Source organism: Enhydra lutris, unplaced genomic scaffold (genome assembly GCF_002288905.1).
Source record: "Enhydra lutris kenyoni isolate GAN:26980312 unplaced genomic scaffold, ASM228890v2 scaffoldscaffold37, whole genome shotgun sequence".
NCBI lineage: Eukaryota > Metazoa > Chordata > Mammalia > Carnivora > Mustelidae > Enhydra > Enhydra lutris.
In genome coordinates, this window is record NW_019154121.1 from 8,488,624 (window position 1) to 8,507,336 (window position 18,713).

Sequence of the window (18,713 nt, forward strand, 5' to 3'; positions counted from 1 at the left end):
ACTTGCGATCTTAGCACAGGCCAACTGACATGGAAACAAGAGTTAAGAATGCTGAAGAACCAAAGTTCTATGTTAGGATTCTGATTACCTTATTGCATTGAGGTCAAGATCATGTTCAGTATACCATGAAAAGACACAGGAGTTTAGGGTCATGTACACACTTGCATATACATGCCTATTTGTTGTCCATACTATTTAATGTAGCTTAAATTTAACATTCAAATAGTCACCCTATCACCCAGTCAGAGGAGTACCACTCGACCTTCCAGAAAACATTTTAGTGACATCTATTATAAACTGAAGTCAATAAAATATGATGAGATTCCTCTTTTCACATGACTGTGATCTGAGTCACCAGATGTGCCAAACATCGCACGAAGCACGTGGGCTTCCAAACCCTCAACACCACCTGGCACCTGAAAGACGAATTTGCAATATAGTAAGGGAAAATAAAGCAATATTCCTATAACATGTAGCTTTTTTTTTTAATTGCAGCTTTTTCTCAGAGTCACATTTATTTCCAGTTGCTTCCTATACCTGACATGCCAGTTCATTTATATTAAAAACAAAAGCTCCATGTACAATAAGGAGATACCATTATCCAGACACATAATAGAGTTTGAATTATTTCCATGGTATAGAAAATATTCAGAAGCTCAGCAAGGTAAGATAAACCCTATTATTCACAATTACCTTGCTCTTGTTTTCTTGGGAGATTTTCGTAACCACATGGAGGTGAACACTCACAAAATGCCTACAGGTCTTACGGTGCTTAACAACATATGCTGAAACCAGACTGTAAGTGACTCGGCTACCCAGTGAACATGAAAATTGTGTTGTTATTTGTCAAGCCCTGCTGTGAGGGAAGCATTGGTGACTCCAGTGCCATTAATGACAGAGATATCATATTGTTATCATTATTCTTTGCAACGATTCATTGCAAAAGTAAGAGAAAGTAACAATCTTTCCAGCAAGATAGGAGGCAGGGTACATGGTCTTTATTTTGTTGTTAGTAAAATGAATGTCTTTATTCTCTTCTGAGATGACAGGACAATAGATTTAGATGGGGCTTTAAGAAGAAAAGATATGTAAGAAGTTTGGTATTTTGTCTTAAACAAGGATACAGTGGAATGTCGGTTGTTTGATCGAGCATTCCATGCCTCACACCACCTACTCAACGGGTTGTCAGCTTCACCAGAGCAGGGTCTGTTTTTTCCTTTTCATGTACCTTGGTGCCCTATCCCTTTTCTCACTTTGTTCCTGACTCTCCCAACATCAAAACTGGCACTGAATATGTGGACTCAATAAGGGTTTGCCGAAGTTGAAAGAGAGATCCTTCGAATGCCGACAGAAATGGCCAGGTTGGAGATATCACTCTGAGGAGAAAATGGGAATGGGTCGGCACACGTTGAGTTTGCTGTGATAGCCAGATGTCCAATTACAGAGGCTAGACGGGACCCCCACTGAAGTCCTGGGTGATACTGATATCTGTAGCCAAGATAACTTAATTTTACTCAAGAAAGATGAGTAAGGCATTTGAAGAATGAAAATGATACAGCTGGACTGTCATCGTGGTTCCTTCGACAGAAACAGGCTTATGACTAACACAGTTTGCAGCCCTCACCTAAACAAAAGGAAGGGTTCCAAAGCCTGAAGTTCATCCGGTTCAACCAGAGTCTTCAGTGAATTCCAAAACATGCTATCCATAGAAAGCCCAAGAACTGTGTGACCCTTGTTGACATTTTAATTTTTTTTATAACTCTTTGATTTCATCTGTATTGTTGGATTTTTGTTTTTTGGAAACTAGTACATGTCCAAGGATGCTTATGAGAGCTGCTGAATTCACCGCCCAAAACTTAGGATGATTTAATAGTCTCAGTTCAACCTGAACCTCTCAAGCCATAGTTGTCCCTAGTGCAGCAAGTGCTTTAAGAAGATGTGATGACTGAAAGGAATGGTAATTTCTGAAGAACTCTGACAGGAATATGGATTATGGATAAGGTAATGACAAGCCTCTGATTTATAAAAAGAAGAGTCTCTGGTTATAACTTAGCTTCACCTTCTGCTGCTCAATCATGTATCACGACCAAAGTCAAAGGATGTCTTTGCATCTTTTAAGAACAAAGAGTCCTGTAGGAACTGCTTAACGTCTGTCTCTAAGGCTTTGTTACCGAACACCCAATGACCCAATACACTTTTCCTAACGAAATTATAGCCACTTCATTCTGAAATATTTATTTTGAGCTGTAAGACAGAACATGTTTCTCCGATGCTTTAATCTTCCCTTAACACAAAAGACTGTAAGTATTTAAGTCACTCCAGTTACATCAAAAGAGAATAATCAGTTTCTGTTCAGTACTAGCTGAGTTAAATAGCAGCTCTGTTTCCAGAAAGATAATAATGTCAAAAATTAGAGCGAAAACAGCAGGCATTCTGGGGAATTTAACTGTTGAACAAATGGCTGGAAGGTGCTTCAAAGTCAATTTAAATAAATTTTTTAAATTACACCCTGACTCTTTTTCTTCATATATAATTAAAACATAATGCCGAAGACTCATCAGACAGTGATTCCTGATATTTTAATAATAAAGTAGAATGCCCTCATGATATGGCTTACTCTGAAAAACACATGAAGGCATATCAGATTAAACCAATTCCAGTGGAACACTAATGACAGCATCCAGTAAAATCCTGGTTCAGCGAACTCTTCCATGTGATGGACTCCTCAATATCAATGACAGGAAAATATTCTGCTGAAGATTTTGTCTCCAATAGTCTGCTGGGGAAGTGGGTCAGAATGACAGGGAGAAGAAATCTAAGCATCATGGTAGGTTCAGTCAGGAACAAACTCTGTGAGGGTCAAGGTACAAATGTGTGGTACAAAGATTGCCCCAGAATTGCTTGTATCTGCCTGCTCAGGCTGCCATAAGAGCACCACAGACTGGATGGCTTAAGCGGCAGAAATGTATTTTCTCACGCTTCAGGAGGCTGGAGGTCTGAGATCAAGGTGCTGGCATGGTCCATTTCTGGTGAGGACTCTCATCGTGGCTTGCTGATGGTCGTCTTCTCACTATGTCCTCACACGGCCTTTCTTCAAGGCCTGTGAGTGGAGAGAGTGTGAGCTCTCTGGGGTCTCCTCTTATCAGGGTACTAATCCTACCAGATCAAGGCTTTACCTTATGACCTCATTTAACTGAATTACTTTCTTAAGGCCCCATCTCCACTTTGTCATATGGAGAGTAGGATGCCAACACATGGGTTTTGGAAGAACACACACATCTAGTCCATAACTCTGCTCATCACATTCCTTTTCTGGGTGGGGTGCCAGGATCTCTAAGTGTGCAGTTAAAGTGTGCCTGGGAAAGATCTCCCTGGTTTGCTGAGGCTCTGGAAAGCTCCTGCAGCTCTATTCCTTAGAGTCAATGAGCAATACACAATTCAAGGATTAGAAAATGAAACTTTTTTTTTTTTAAGATTTATTTATTTATTTGACAAAGAGAGAAAGGGAGAGCACAAGCAAGGGGAGCAGCAAGCAGAGGGAGAGGGAGAGGCAGGATCCCTGCTCAGCTAGGAGGCAGATGCGGGGCTGGATCCCAGACCTGAGCCAAAGGCACATGCTTAACCAACTGAGCCATCCAGATGCCCCAGAAAATGAAACTTAAGAATAAAGTTCAAAGGAACATGAATTGTATAGTTGACAGAAGATGGGGAAGACTCCTAAGCTTCAATACAAGAAGGGATACCACGTACAGAATTCTGACCAGGAATTCTCTACTGCTATGGGGTGGGGGTGGGGGGCGCAGCTAGTAGAAAACAGGTGTAAGCTACAACACTGGTAGAGATTTAAATGAGATATAATGGAGAGAGTCCTTGACAGCACAAGTTTGTTGCCTGACAGTGAGGATTACGAAGTGGGAAAACAGATCATAAAGGGAGACTTGAGCTCTCAGGAGGTGTAAGAAATAGGCAGGGGTCCAGAATGGCAGGAAGACACAGTGGTAGGTCAGAAAAAAAAACAGAGTCTATTACACCAGCTCTTATGTAGGACTCTGCTGTATTGAAATGCTACCCATTTAAGACTTTACTGTTAGGATCTCTGCATTTCCAAATCTGTTCTGGGCTGTGCAGGCTATCATGGTCAAGAAGATGGCTGTTGAAAACACAATATTCTGGCAAGCAGGGGACAGAAGACCTCAATTCCTTGGCAGAAGGAACAAAAGGTTATGGGTATACCGTGATCATTACATGCTTCTGTCTTTGTTTTAATCCAAGCTCCCGGAGAGGAGGAACAGTCCATTTTATGCCTGTATTCACAGCACTTGGCACAGCAGTCCATATATACAGACAAAGATAAATCTATCTTTCCCTCTGGGAGTAAAAATAGTGACCCTTACAGGCAGAGGATGAACCCAACTGAACCCTGACATGTTCAGTTTTACTCCATTTTTAACCTTGCACACTGAGGATCTCTTTGGAAAAACACCATTGGAAAGGAGATCAGCAGATCAAACTCCTATCTATCAAGTGATACATTTCCTTTTACCTCCAAGGCTAATAAGCAGCAGGATGAGCGAAAGCCTGATTGAACATGGTTTGCTGACCAATGTGTTCTTTAAAATGGGGAGCTGTTCGTTGCCTTTCACCCCATGCCTAAATTAAACCGTTTGTTCTCCTTTTCCCATGTCAGTCTCCCAAATCTGAGCACACAGAGGAAGAATGACAAGCTGCGGAATCATTCAACGTTCTATAGACTACATTGACCCTCTTGATCATTGACATTTGTGGAGTTCATAGGGGCATTATCCTGATTTTTAGGATGCTAGAAAATGAAGAATACATTTAAAGTCACTCTCTGAAAACATATTTGGCTTATCTTGGCCTGGAAAATATAACCATCACACTGACTATTATCTAGAAACAGGCATCAGACCAATAAATGGCTGTCTGAGACCACATGGAGCCATGACTCCCTTATATCCAACTTGGGAAAACTCTGTCTTTTAGATTAAAAACTCCAGACCCTTAAGGGATTAAAATCCCCTCAACTGTTGTCCTCTTATGGAGTGAAAAGTTTCTTTTGTTTGTGAAGCTACTCATGCATAGACCTAGTGACACTAAGTCAAGCTACAAATGTGTCATAAAGCATCAGAGAAAGAAAAGAAGCAGGTACCTATACAACTAATTTAGTAATTATGCATTATAAAATAAATATTTCAGATAATTATGATCAGTGAAGGCAGCAGGTGCAAAATAAGGAAGAATGTGGAGAGGATGAGCTGGTAATGTTCCCTAAAACATGAGACACTTGCTTAGAGGCAGTGAAAGTAACTGTACATACTTAACAGGCTAGTGCTACCGTGTGCTCTAAGACACGTGTTTCTCCAAAGACCGAGGAAGAAAAGACGCACTTGCTTTCTGACCTTAGGCCCAGAATAAGAATTAACCTCTGATTACACATCCACAGTGAAATTTGGAAGAATAAATTTACAGGCCAGAAGGTGAAATCCCATCAAGGTTTCTCTGCCTCCTGCCTCTGAACCCATAACACATGAAACTTCCCTCATGACACCAATAGGGGGCTGTGTTCTGTTATAGGAATTTGTGTACAGTTTTGTGTATGTCTTGTTTACCTTCTCGACTTCTCTCCTCCCGTGTGCCCCTGAACAGAACCTGGCTCTGAGGAGGTCTCAGTGAATGCCTTGGCGAACAGAAGCGACTGCCTGCCTTTCAGGAGCAGTCAAGACGAGTTTAATAATGCTTTTTGAAGCCGATTTTCAGGAGCTGATTATCCAGTTGTTGCCTCGGCTCATCCCCCAGCTACAGCTCTTTCCCCAGTAACCCACCTGCCTCTTGGCCATTTTGCCTCTCATTAGCGCCTTTCATGAAAGCATACTGGGAAGGAATAGAATGTGAAATTCAAATGACTGCCGATTTGACAGCAGGCAAAGATAGATAATACTGAGTGACTCAAGATTTTTATATTATCTGTAGGTTTAAATTATCCATACCATGCCTCGTCCTCATTAGCATAGATAGTCAAGGTCTTGCTAGAATGGTTATATTTACGACATGGCAGATAGTGCAGCAAACTAGCTTACAAGTCTTCACAGATGTTCCACGTTGATGATCTTTCATAGGGAGTGGCTGAAGCCAAGAAAAATACTGCCAACAGAATCCTAAAAACAGTAGCTGTAAACATAGACTTTCAAATGTCACCCATCACCCATGACTGTACGAGTCATCATGCATTCCGGCTGACATATTTCCTCCAAGAAACTACCAATGCTTTTACACACAAAGCAGTTATCCACTGAAGGGCCAGAAAAGCCAGCAGGTTTTACTGATGGTGACACAGAGTCAGAAGGAAGCTGAGTGGCTTCCATAGGGTCAAAGAAGAAGATGGACGCTTTCAGTGCTCCCAAGTCAACAGCAGATTGGGCAAGTGTCTATGGCCCCCAGCTCCACTTTCTGCCCATGTGTGATGTACAGTGGGAAAACGGAATGAAGGCTTTTAATTTTTCAACGGTATTTTATGACAGCAAGTATTCCTACTTTGTGAAAGATCCAACAGGGAAATCAGAGGCTCACTGAGGAGACTGACATGGTAACCGTTTGTGACAGAGAGGACCCAAACCACACTAATCAGGCCTGTAATTCACTGCTAATCTGAAGAGAGCAGGAAAGAATATACAAAAATATACAAAATACACAGTGAGTGACTCACTGTAAAGTGGAGAGTGGAGGCAATGGATCCATACTTTCTCTCAAGTGAACTTTGTCATTTTAGACGAAATAGCTGGCTCTTTCAGTGTGAGGGAAAGATTCCAGCTGACCTAGTTTGGTGCTGAAGACCTAAAGGAGGGAAATAAATTGCAAAATTCTCAGCCTAATACCAATACCAACCTGGTTGTTGGCAATTTGGGGTTTAAACACTGGAGCCCTCAAGCTCATTGCTTTATATGTTTGATCTGTAAGTAAGAATTTCCAAAGAAGCTGTGTGCTGGAAGGCTCATGCTTTCATTTATCTCACTCTATTGATCACCTGCCAGGCATTCAGCTAGATGCTGAGAGCAGAGCATGAAGAAACCATATTTTCTAACTTCATGGAACTAACCATCCAATGGGGTAGTGGAAACATAAATTCCTCCTAGATATCTGGGAGAACCTGTTAGAAGATTGTCACTAGGGGTAATAAAGGGCTGAAGTCTGGAGGAAACACACACACACACACACACACACACACGGAGAAAAACTGCAAGGATTTGGTAATGTTTAGTGTTCGGGGTAAGAAAAATTATATAAGGGTGAGTTCAAGTTTTTGGTTTGATTGACAGTGGGATCTCTCCTGGGAGAAATCATGCTGTGGAAGGTTTAGTGAGGAAGACAATGGATTCAGGTTTAAACAAGCTGAATGTAAGGAGCTTACAGGGCCTTGGGACACAAGTGTCCAGGGCATAAGAGTATCCGTGAATCTGAAGCTTAGGTCAGAGACAGTCAGGTCAGAGATACATCAACATAACTGGTACTTAAGCCGTAAGAATGGATGAAACTGCTCAGCATCTGCAGGGAAATAAGATTAGAAGGCTGGACATAATATCCTTGGCAAAACAATGACAACAAAAACATTTAAGGATAGGATGAGGAATCAGAAAGAGGCAGGGCAGATGATGAGACAAGAACAGTGTCACAGGCACCAAATGGGGTGAGAGTTCCAAAGAGGAAGTGGCCCACCATGCCCAGTGCTCCATGGTGGGCTACCATGCCACCACACTCAACAGCTGGGAAAGACCACAGTGACCCTGGCAAAATAACTTCCACTGACATGAAAGGGATGAAAGCCAGATGGAGGAGGGCTGATGAGTGAATAGAAAGAGAAGGGTAAGAGGCAATGAGAAAAGTGGAGTGTTCCAATACCCAGCAGCACAGGAGAATTACCCAGGGAGCTTGCCAAAAAAGAAATCAGATATCTGAGCCATACTTCAGATCTTCTGAACTGAAACCTAGAATCCATATTTTATCAGGCCTTCCAGTGATTCTGATGAAAAGGTTGGTTGGGAAGACACACAGCACCAAACAGAATGAGTGAGATGGGGTGGAAGTCTGATTTAGACAGCAGTAGGAAGGAGAGGTCAACATGAGAAACACTTGAGCTTTCTTTACAGGCTGGTGTTGGGGCAGGTGTCGGGGGAAGGAGACGTCATGGTGCCGGGAGAGAAGCAGCATAAGATCCTGGGCATGTGAACCTCTTATCACATAGTAAGAACTCCATAAAATGTTAGTCCTTTCTCCTTTCATTTTTCGCTTCAGGAGAATGAGATTTCTAGCAGAGTTATGAGTAACTGAATTCTCTCACTGCTACCACATCTCGATTCATTTCCAGTTACACTGATGAATAAAGAATGACCCGTTTGTAGGGAAAGATCTGGGTGCATGCTACAAATTAACCGGGTCTGCTACAGAGCGCTGCAGTTTTAGTAGTATCTGATGTTAAGAAAAGCTGTACATGCTTCTGCTTGTCCCTAGTTCTATCCTGAATGATTGAGAAGCCAAGCTGTCTGAGAGCAGAGTATGAGTTCAACTAAATTATGAAAAGAAAACCTGATGTACTTTTCCCTTCAAAAATCTTTGATAGAATCATTTTGAGGAAGACCTCAGCAGTGCCGTGTGTGTGTGTGTGTGTGTGTGCGTGTGTGCGCATGTGTGTGCGTGTGTGTGTGTGTGTGTGTATGTGTGTGAGAGCATTCGGCCTCCTTGTTTTAGAAGATCCAGCTGCTAAGTCACCACTTTAAATAATAGCTCCACACACATGACATCATAATAGTCTCCACAGCAACCGTGAATGATATTACAAACCTGTCTGGGATTAAATGGGAAAGATAAGCAAGAAGACAAGAGTGGACAATCTCCTAAGCAACAAATGCACTTTTTCCATGGAAACACCGCCTTGTGGAAAAGAGATGGAAACACAGACAATAGACATAGGTACACAATAGTTCCTAAATATAGCATTTCACTAAGCACTCTGTCAATTGCAATTTAAAGAACATTCAACCTGTGAGAATAATCGCTGGAAGAAAAGCTTCCCCCAGTTTAATGTTTCAAGAGAGGAGGGCAGAGGCATTTTTCCTGAAGTCAGTCATCACATATCATCACAGCTGCTCACAAAAAAGGGCAAATGTGAATGGAACAAGATATTAGGAAGCTTTCAGTCTTGCATCACTTTAAGAAAACACCAAAGAACAGAAGCCAAACTTAATAAGCCAGATAAATTATGAATAGATAATTAGCATCATAAAAATCCCCTTCTGAAGAGAACTGAGCTAGATTCCTTTGAAACAGTAAGCTCCCTAGTGAACATATGATAAAATTTACATTCTAAGACTTATGTAAACCCCAATTTCAGGGGCTATTTGCTAACCATGGCAATGACATAGGGCACATTCGCATTACTTGGAAATTAAAAGCGCACTGCTAATGGCCCACAAGAGGCAGACACCATGCTCTGCCCTGGGCATTCAGCAGCTGAACGCTCCCAGTCAACAACCAAATGAGGAAGAGAGCACCCTAATCCTTGTTATCTATTGTTGATAAATTATTTTCCTGCGTGGGCATCTCTATCCCTTCTTCCTTCCCCTCTCTTCATCCCTTTCAGCTATAAATTCCTAGAGATTTAAGAGCCTTTTTCTACGATGACAGTTTGCATCCCAGGGAGCAGTTTCACAGAGGACTGCCTTCCACTCGGCTAACTGCTGCTATCCAGGAGAGGTTCAGAGGGGTCAGCTGCCTCTTCCCAGCCCTCCCCAGTCCATCTCAGAGTTGTTCTTCTCAGGTTGTATTCATCATCTCGGAAGCAACAGAACCTTCCCCCCGAAGCAATCCACTGACTTTATTTGCTCATTGAGGGCCACTGAAATCGCTGTGCATGTCTTTCTTGCCAATCTTTATTTTATCTTATTTATTTTATTTTATCTTTTATAAATTTTATTTACTTCTTTATTTGAGAGAGAGAACATGAGCATGTGATGGGGAATGGGGAAGAGCAGAGGGAGAGGGACAAGCAGATTCCCGGAGCCAATGGGGGCTCGATCCCACAACCCTGAGATCATGACCTGGGCCAAAATCAAGAGTCAGACGCTTAACCAACTGAACCACCCAGGCACCCTTGCTAACCCATTTTTCTATAAAGAGGTTTCTCTCATTAATCTGTGATGAGCACTGATTAATGTTAACATGAGTTAAACGAGTTTCAGAGAAGACCCCAATGACTCAACAACATTCACTTTTCTCCGAAGGCCTTTAAAAAGTAAGGCATCTATGGTGAATGCTGTGAAGTGTGTAAACCTGGCAATTCACAGACTCGTACCTCTGGGGCTAATAAAACATTATATGTTTATAAAAAAATTTTAAAATTTTTAAAAAGTAAGGCATCAATAGATTACCTATCACTAATACATGGGGATTTGCAGGCTTATTAAAATTCACAAGGTGAGGAAGTCTACAGCTATTTCAACAATGTTGCAGCTTCATTGATAAAATTCACTCATTTTCTTCTTAAGTATATATCACTGGGTTAATTAAAAGCATAGTCTAATCAAGTAACTCTCACTGGGATGGAGAGCGTTAGGGATGGGGTGCCCTCTGTACCAGAGCAAGTACCACGTATAGTTCATGAGAAGTAAAATAAGCAACCCTGAAAGGTGGTAGAGCCAATGGAGCAGAGGAAATCTGCCTTGATAGCCCTATGATAGCCATCCCATTGCCTCCACACTCTCCTGAGTGCTTTGTCGGGCTGGAGAGAAAACCCAAACCTCAGCACAATCATCCCAGCCCCTTGTGAAAACTCACTTCATTTCTCCACCAAGAGAAAGTTCCAGAACTATTCCCCATTCATTCTGAACTTGCCATGTATGAGAAACTTTAGTATCTTCTGGGATCTAATGAGCAGCCCAACAAAGGACCCAAGAAACAGAAGCCATCTCGTAAATAACTCATTAAGGAAAGCCTAAGGTTCTTTTTTTTGAAGAACTGAAAAATTGGGCTACGCCATGACAATGTCAAACTCCCTTTTCCTTGATCTAAAAACACTCTCTGTCTAGCCAAACAAAACAAAACAAAACAAAACAAAAAACAAAACAAAAAAAACCCCAAACAACAAAACAACAAAACTAAACTAAACTAAACGAAAAACCCCACAAAAACAAAACACATATGTTCTTTCTTTGGGGACTTCTCTTAAAAAGTCCCAGGAGGCTCTTTTTCTAAATTCCCTGACCAACTCAGGGAATTAAACCAGGCTACCAAATTAAATCCCAACTTTTGAAACTACTATTTCAGTGGTCTTCCTTTAAAAATGAACTCTCAGTAGCAATAATTTAGACAAATACAATTCCTTGCCTTTTTTCAGCTGTGGAGAAAAACTACCTTAGATACGTCCAGTTCAGGCTTGGGGGCTACTCCAATGGCTATCATAAAAGGAGTTTCCCAGAGTAATGCTTGGTCGTTCCCCAAACCTCAGGCATCTTCCAGCTAATCCTCTATTACAATATCATTTGTTTGATTCACTTCAAATCTCTGACTACTTTCTTGCATTTTTCTGAAAACAAGGAGTTTTCTGTGGAAATCATTTCGTCAGGTAGTTTGGCAAGTCACTTACAATACTCATCAATTTCAGTGCTTTAATTAAACTCAGGAAGTTCCTCTGCCCAGTGTGACTCTCCTCTTTGGGTCACAATCCATCTCCACCTTCAGCAGGACCCAATGTTTCAAAGTGACAAAGGAGAGGGATCACAGGCCTGGGGTTAGCTAAGCATGCCTTTGGATTGGGGCGATACGGAGCATCCTGCTTTCAAACAAGACAAAACAAAACAAACCCCCAAATAACCGAAGGACAGATACTTCGTTTACTGACTTAGGGGCTGACAATCTACCCACCCTAACCCGCCCCATAGAGCATCAAATGACCAGAGCCAATGACAGCACTGGGGAAAATAAAGAATCATGTGGTATCTGAGTATATTTAGCTGGTAAATTTGACAGCAACATCTTTGCTCTCTGGGCTATCGGTCTGGGTTTTGTCGGGGGCTCTTGCTGATGATTATGTTTGTGGAGAGCTTCTGGAGGCTGGTTTTGCTGGCCTCAGGTGTCATTCTCAGCAATGACAGCCACGATCCTGAGGAGGGGGAATTTGAAAATGGATTAATGTCATCTAAGAAGAATGTCTCCAATGCCATCGAATCTGACAGCTCATGTGTAAGCTGGCCAGCCTGTGGTTTCCCCACAGCACCACTCCCTTAGGCACTGTCAGAAGACTGAGCCAAAAAGCCAGATAAACACAGAAACGAAGATGCTGCATAGGCAGAAAGTAAAAGTCACAGAAGCAAGCAGCTCCTGTGACTCCTGTACTATAATGCATTTAAGCAAAACGTGGCATGGGAGTATCGCATGAAACCAATTTTGTCCTCTTACTCCAGCTCTCATCGAATCTCCTTCTGTGTTCTCAGTGCACGGTCCCACATCAACTGTTACGGGTTGAACTGTGCCCACCAAAAAAATACGCTGGAGTTCCAACACCTGGTACTTCCAAAGATGATCTTTGTTAGAGGTGAGGTCTTTACAGAGGGTATCAAGTTCAAATGAGGTCATTAGAGTGGTCCCTAATCCAATAAGATTGATGTTCTTAAAAAAGAGAGAAATTTGGATACAGAGACAGCTATACCTAGAGGAAAGACCATGTGAACGGACAAAAAGAGAAAATGGCCAACCACACACCAAGAAGAGAGGCTTTGAACAGATCTTACCCTCACAACCCTGCTGACTTCTTGATTTCAGACTTCTAGCCTCCAGAACTACCAGACAATAAATTTGTTTAAATCATCCAGTTTGTGGTACTTTTTGCAGCAGTCTTAGCAAACTAAAACACTCACCAAGCCAGACCGACATTTCCTCTCTTAAGCACTCTCTCTCTCTATATATATATATATTGCACACACGCATGCATGTGCATGCTAACTAGGGGCCAATGATAAGGAGAGAATCATAACTTACAACAGAGAACCTATGGGAGAGAGAGAGAGAGATATTCAGACTCTGTTCACTTTTGTCTACTTCATTGTCAGATTTCAGTTCAGACCACATCATCTTTCATGTGGATCACCACCCCAGGCCTCTAGCTGGTCAGCTGGCCTCAAATCTCATGGTTTTCCAATACTGTCTCTTGACAAGGTGGTCTTTCTACAACACAAGTATGCTTCTCAACCTTTAATGCGTATCTCCTGGCATCAGGAGATAGTGTGCTTAGCCTATACTTTGTGGGCCAGACCCTTGCGGATCTGACTCAGATGACTTCTCCCAGACATTCATCTGGTTAATTTTCCCTCCCTCAAATCCATGGGTCCAGCCTCACCTAGTTTCCTAGATCTGCCAGGCTCACCCACCTCTACGCATTTGTTTATGTTGTTCTCTTTACAGGGAACACCCTTCCCCTTGTTCCTCCACTAGCAAATTCCTGCTCAACTCCAGCCAGGTGTCATTGCTTCCAAGGACTTCCCTGGGAAGATCTCTCCGGCCCCAGTTGGGCTTAGTTCCTACCGAGAACTGTTCCCATAGCACCCATGCATGGCTCTGTCTAAAGACTTACTAGATTGTGCAGTAATAGGGTCTTACTTGTTAACAATTTGGGAGCAGAGGGCATGCTGAGTGTGCCTTTGTATCCCTTTTATGGAGCACAGTGCTGGGCACATAGTAAGAGCTTCATACATATCTGTTCCCCTGTGTGAGAAAGCTTCAATCCTTAAAAGCAGGTGATATTAATTCTATAACACTCTAAATGTTATAATCCCAAACAATCACAGTATCTTTCTTCCCCCTTACACAATTTTGTATGCTTTATAAGCAGCGATATATCATTTTACCCTTATACAACATCAATATGGCACGTTCCCATTCTCTTATAGTATACTTAACAAAAACCCAAACTCACATTTCCTCTGCTAATCCATCTGACTCAAGACTAATTAAGACCAATCTGGTTTAAGTCAATTTAGTGCAGTTCTAACCAGCACATATGTACTGTGTAGTCCTGCTGTATGTTGTACATTAAAGCATTGGAGGGGGTGGGAGTGAGGAAGGCAGGTGGTATGGGGAAGATTAAAAATAATAAAATGAATGAGACAAGAGCCTCATCTTCAGTAAGCTCACAGATCAATGGGGGAAGCATACTTCCTTCTCTGCAATATTTAATTAGACTGCTACGTGGAACCATGGACGGTCAGCATACCAGGAACGGACTGTATTTGGGTTCTTTTCTAAGTTTTTAAGATGGCGGCAGGTGAACACCAAGGCTTTCAAGAGCGAGTAGTGAAAGATACTCAGACTCCCTCGGACAGCCTTATTATGGGAGGGGTCTTGAATCCAGACTGGCTGGGAGGCCACTATTGGGGAACCCTCGGTCAGGCTCCCACAGATCACAGAACCACCCAGGAAAAAGACCATAAGTCTTTGGGAGAAAGCTTGTTCACACAGCAAAGGCAGACATGCTTTGGCCCCCACATTTCTTACAGGGAGTATCAGGGAAGAAGAGCCTAATTTCAGACAGAAGATTTAAATTCGTTTTTGTTAACCTCTGTGGCTTCACTCTGAAACTAGTAGGGCTTGAATGAGAACTCTATGTGACCCTGCTCTCGAGAAGCCCTCCCTCCTCTTCTTTTAGCTGATTATTCACTACTTCTTCCTAAATCTCAGGAAAACAGGTCATACGTAACTCCTGATGTGTGATGCTTCCACTTGAAGGTTGAAATAGAAATATACACAGCAGGCCTGCTTCTTATCACAAAGGAAAACCTCAAATGCTCCCAGGAGTAAAGACTGAAGAAGCGACAAGATGCATTCACAATCAAATCTCACTCAGCAAGGATCTCCCCCTCTGTCTCTCTCTGTTTGCTTGTGTAAACACTTGGTGTGGGACACACTTTGCTGCCTCCAAAAAACTGCTCAGCAACGAAGTTTTTGGAGGACCGTATACAACCAACAAGTAATATTTAGTACAAAACATAACAGCCTTCATACAAGAGCCAAACTCAGGAACTCTTTCATGCTTACGTTCTACCAGGTTTTTTAAGGTGCTGGGAGAAAACTAATCAGGGGTTATTGATAAGGACATAATTGTTACTTACAATGGAGTACCTACTCAGCAAGTCCCTAAATCCATGGATTAGGAAAATTTCAGGGCCTGAGAATAATGTTGGTAAAATGCAGATTCCGGGCCACAGACAAGCCAGAGTTCCTAGGCCAGAATCTGATTTTTAAACAAGCATCCCAGGGGCTCTGCAGATCAAACTGTGAGAAACCACACCTACTGTTCACTCCAACTGGCTCTTAGCATACACTCATGCAAATATGATGCCATTCTTATCATAGGAACTCATGCAACACAAAGAAGAGACTTTCGGAGTCACAACATTCACAGAATAGCATGGATTCGAAGGCTGCAAGTAGAGGGACAATCCTGATCGTTAACCGTAAAAGAAAGAAGATGGTCACGAGCTACATGTGTGGTGGAAACTAATGAGGTTGCAGCGGCATCTGGAGGAGTGAGCCAGATCTCACACACAGTGAAGCTTTTGCCAGAAGTCTTTGTGGGACACTTGATTCTCTCCATCTCCCCAAAAGATCTTAAGACTAATTTTTCTTTTCTTCTGACATCTTGAATAAGACAGAGTTTTTCTGCTCTTTCTATTTCTCTTTGTTTGGATACTCTTGCTACCCTGATGAACCTACAGCATACGTAAGTGGATTCTCTGGGTGACTGGGAAGGAGGCGTTCCGATAGGGATAAAAGGCAGAGTTAAACTTTGGAACCAAATCAGGAAGTAGTTTTCAAGATAAAGCCTTGATTTAAGATAGTAATTTTCATTGATTGCACATCTGTATCCTTCCTCCCCTAAAACTCCTATGTTAAAATCCTAATGTCCAATGTGATATTTGGAGATGGAGACCTTGGGAGATGATGAAGTTATGAGCATGGAACCCTCATGATGGGTTTAGTGCCCTTACAAAAAAGAGACACATGAGAGCCTGTTTCCTTTCTCTCCATTGACTACCTGGTAAGGATACAATGAGACGATGGCTACCTGCACACCAAAAGAGAGTTTTACCACACAATCTGTCAGCACCTTGATCTTGGACTTCCCAGCCTCCAGAACTATGAGAAATAAGTGTTTGTTGTTTCAGCCATCCAGTTTATGGTACTGTTATAGCAGTCCAAAACCAGTAAGGCAGTGTTGGAGGGAAAAACCAAAAAAAAGAGAAAAGTCAAATAAGAGAATCTTTGATGGAAATAAACCAGTAGGCTCAATCTTCAATTAAAAATGTAAGTTGCAAAAAAAAAATTAATAATTGGAATAAAGCTATAGGAGAGTGTACTAAATAAAAGAAAATGACTACAATTTTCCCTAATTACCTTAGGAGATGGTATAATTGAAATTTGGTTTTAAAAAAAGAAGCTAACAGTTTTGCTATGGGAAGCTACTGGAGAGAAAGGGGAAAAAGTTTAAAATGCAAGCTTTAAGTCAGTATGAAACTTACACGATTGAGATTTCTATGTCAAAGCGCATAGTCCACGGAGCAACTAGGCAAAAGTAAACCAGGAAACAGAAGACTTGAACAACACTATAAAGCAAATAGATCAAAGAGACACCTACATAATACTCAGCAACAGATTTCCAGAACATATGGAACATTCTTTGGGATAGGCCATACAGAATTTGATAAGTTTAAAAATATTAGGATCATACAAAATATGTTCTTTCACCAAAATGGAATGAAATTAGAAAACAATATAGAAGGAAATTTTGGAACTCCTTCTATATGTGGAAAATCAAAGGGAAGATTAGAAATACTTTGAGATAAATGAGAGCAAAAGCATAACATACAAAATGTAGGAGATGCAGCAAAGGGGTGCCTTAAAGGGGAACTTATCGCTGTACAGATCAATAATCTAAACTTCCTACCATAAGGAGCTGGAAAAAGACAAGCAAACTAAACCTAAAACCAAAAGGAAGGAAACAAGAGAGATAATGAAAATTAACAAAATAGAGAAAAAAACGGAAGTTGTTTCCTTGAAAAGATTAACAAAATGGACAAACCATTAGCTGGAGTGATCAAGAACAAGAAGAAAGAAGGCTCAAATTATAAAATTCAGGAATGAAATGGGGGGAGCACATTACTATTGACCTTGCAAAAACAAAAGGGATTATAAAGGAAAATTAAGAAGATTTCCAAAACATTTCCAAAATTAAAAAAAAAAAAAGAATATTGTGCAAAATAGATAACTTAGAACAAACAAACAAAAATTCCCTGAAGGAAATTACCAAAACTGACTCAAGAATAAACAGGCAATCCAAACAGACCTATAACAATTATAAAGATTGAATTAATAATAATAATAATAATAATTTTTTTTAAAACCTCCCAATAGATAACAGCCCTAGTTCCAATTGCTCCACTGATAAATTCTGCCAACATTTAAAAATGATGTAATACTAATTCTTCACAAACTTTGCCAAAAAACATGAGAGAAGCGAACACTTCCCAATTCATTCTATGAGGGCAGTATTACCCTGACACCAGACCATCATTAAGAAACTACTTATCTACCTCTTTTATGAATATATATGAAAAATTCTCAACAGAATACTAGTGAACTGAGTCCAGCAAAGTATAAAAGTGATTTTGCAACATGTCCAACTGAGATTTATCCCAGAAATATAAGGTTGGTTTAACATCTAATAATTAACTAATAAATATTCTATTTCAATAATTAAAGAAAAAAAATCACAGGACCATCCTAATAGGTTAAAAGAAAAGGGGGTTTGCCAAAATCAACAACCCTTTCATAATTAAGACACTAAGCAAATTAGGAATAGAAAAGTTCCTCCACTTAATAAAAGGCATCCATAAAAATGCCCCACAACTAACATAATACTTAATGGTGAAAGACTAGATGCTTTCTGTCCAAGTTCAGGAGCAAGACAAGGACATATGCTCTTGCCACTTCAATTCAGCTTTGTATTAGAGGTTCTAGCCAGAGCAATTAGCCAAGAAAAAGAAATAAAAGGCATCAGGGTTGGAAAAGAAGAAGTAAAACTATCTGTATTTGTAAATGACATGATCTTTTTATAAATAAACTTAAGGAATCCACAAAGAATGATGAGGACTAATGAGTTTAGCAGGGTTGCAGGGTGTAAGATCAATAGACCCCCCCCCACCAAAAAAAAAAATCAATTCTCTTTATATGCACTGCAAATGAATAATCCAACAATGAAATTAAGAAAGTAATTCCATCTACAGTAGCATCAAAAAGAATGAAATACACAGGAATTAATTTAACATAAGTGTATGAATTGTACTTTGAAAACTACAAAATATTGTTGAAATAAATTAAAGAAGACAAATGGAAAGATACACTTCTTGTTCATAGATCAGAAGACTAAATATTGTTAAAATAGCAATACTCTCCAAATTGACTTAAAGATTCAAATAGTACTTACCAAAATCTCTTCTGGCTTCTTTCTTTCTTTCTTTCTTTTGTTTTTTTTTAGAAATAAACAAGCTGATCTTAAAATTCACATGGAAATGCAAGGAACAAAAAAACAACACAATTTTGAAGAAAAAGAACAAAGTTGGATAAGTCAATTACCAATTTCAAAGCCTACTATA

The 18,713-nt window shown here is 40.7% G+C and overlaps 1 protein-coding gene across 1 annotated transcript in view; it reads right to left on the reverse strand.

Annotated features, from left to right (window-relative positions):
• Window positions 1-18,713, reverse strand: part of LOC111154480 (FAT atypical cadherin 3) — a 507,157-nt gene that overhangs the window by 236,285 nt on the left and 252,159 nt on the right. The window lies entirely within an intron of this gene.